Source organism: Solanum tuberosum, unplaced genomic scaffold, assembly GCF_000226075.1.
Source record: "Solanum tuberosum cultivar DM 1-3 516 R44 unplaced genomic scaffold, SolTub_3.0 scf00020, whole genome shotgun sequence".
Lineage (NCBI taxonomy): Eukaryota > Viridiplantae > Streptophyta > Magnoliopsida > Solanales > Solanaceae > Solanum > Solanum tuberosum.
The window spans coordinates 546,818-549,322 of record NW_006238946.1 but is presented as its reverse complement, the minus strand read 5'-3'; positions in this window follow the sequence as shown (position 1 = coordinate 549,322).

Genomic DNA, 2,505 nt, shown 5'->3' with positions numbered 1-2,505 from the left:
TAAAAATTATTTCATTATAAGCTTTCCCCCCCCCCCCCCCTTCCTTTTTCTTTTTGCTTTGTTCGTTCACTTTATATTAAATTAAACACAAAGATTAAAGCTAAATATTATGCAGTTTGGTTTTTAAAATTTTGCAACATTTATTCGTAAAAAACGGTAATATTAATATTGCGTAGTTCAATTTTAATTCTTTCAATGCATCCATTCATCGAAAAAAATTATTTATAATATATTTGGACACCCTTCATAAATTTCTAGCTTCGTCAGTATCTCTGACCAGCCTCCCATATTCACAATGTTAAAAGGTCCTTTAAAATATGAAAACATCTAAGTAGCTTGAAAGAGTTCAGTTTGTTTGTTCCATACTTATGAGAAAATGAATTTCCTGCTATTTTACATGTTAGTCATTTCTTTGGAAAACAAAGCACATGAGCTGACGATTTCTTACCTAATGAATGAAAATAACATAAAAACACATGTGAACTTTTCTGCAAAGCAAAGATCACAATCTCCAAACAGTTGTAGTAATAATTATTGTTCAAAAGAATATCTAATAAAGATAGAATATATGTGGAAAATTTTCTTATCTTAATAATAAAATGGTGGTGAAACTAGAATCTCAGTCGAGTTGCTCGCAAGAACGGAAAACGAAAAAAGCAAAATCAATTCCCTTGTTTTTTTAACAAAAAAATAATACTATAAACATTGAGTGAGTAGCCCTACTGATACCATGTTAAATTAGATTTTGAGCCTAACTCATAGCCCAAAAGTTATCTTAAAGGAAGGAGGATTATCCACTTCTTATAAGAAGTTTACTCATCTCATTAACCATCCATGTGAGACTTTTGTCATTCTTTAATAATTGTGAATAAAAAGTATATAGTCGAGGATGGCGAGCAAGGGTTCATCCAAATTTTTTTCAACAGAAAATTACGTTTTATATATGTAAAGATTAAACTTATATTTTATGTATATACCATGAATCGATGTTGAATCCCTTTAGCAGCTTATTCGTGTATTTACTTCTTTAAATTGGATCGAACCTCTGTGAAAATTCTACCCCGTGAGGATCACTGCATGTTGTTGTATTTTTTCAAAACTCTGTAGAAAATTAATTTTCAAATGTCTTTTGGAAAGTCCTTGAAAAAATATAAAACAACATGAATAAGATAATGTTTTAATGCTCATTTCTTTAGGAAATAAAGCACATGTGAATATTTCTGGAGAAAAAAACAGAGAAGTCAGAAACACTCGTACCTGTATCTAAAAGCACGGGTCCTTAACACTGCTGAAGCAATTATCAACGAACAATTTAGTAGCAAAAAAGTTATTCTACCAAAATAAAATAAAATATTGACAACAAAATTTGTAGCAAACAATAGAATTCGTCCCTAATTCTATTTTGCAATGAATTGCCAAATGAATAATCTAGAATATTTGTTATTTACAAACAATTTAACGACGAAATCATAATTAATTTCAAATCCTTTTATAGGGTAATAATCAGCAAACATATAGCTATTCTTTTTGGACAAGGATGTCTTCAGCTGTCCAATTATATATAGTTGCATTTAATAATTAATACTCTACCTTTTTTTATTATTAATTTCTTATATTAAAAATAATTTATTTATTTATTTTATTTTAACAATAGTTACTTACTATGAGATACCTATACTCCTCAAATTTATTTAAATTAATTGGTTGTAACTGATTTCCTTAATTAGAGGAGTAATTAAGGATTTTCAAAATACATAGATAATTAATTTCATTTTATTATTCTTTAAAATAGTAAATTCATTAATATAAGATAAAAAAATGTATATTTTGGTAATGTAATTTGATTAATTTCAAATTATTACTCTTAAAATAATAAATTCATTAATTTGATGTATCTATTATTAATATATGATGTATCCAACAAACTAAACACTTAGATACAAGAGTGTACAAGTACATTCATATGTATCATAGAAATATCTAGCATTAATTTCATGTATTTGTTATACGCATCTAGTATTAATTTATGTATCTATTTATTTATATCTAATATTAATTTCATGTATCTTTTATATGTATCTAGTATTAATTTGATGTATCTAATTATGAAATGTAGCTGAAGCACATGAATTTAGGAACAAATTACGACTGTAGAGTATCTATTACAATATATTTTGTAGAAAGCTTTTTAAATACTTCTAGGAAAAGTACTTGAAAAATATAAAATCATGAATAAGATAATTTGTTTGTTCCAAATTTGTTAGAAAAAGAATCTCCTGCTATTTTAAAGGACAATTTATTTGGAAAACAAAGAACATGAAGGGTGTGTTTGGTATGAAGGAAAATATTTTTCAAATCAACTCATTTCCCTCAAATTTAAGGAAAATGACTTCCCTTCAAAATTAAGGAAAACATTTTTCAAAACTCTCTTCCAACTTCAAATTACAATTTTTTTTGTCCCTACCCTCAAACCACCCCCCCCCCCCCCAACAAAAATAAAAAAAA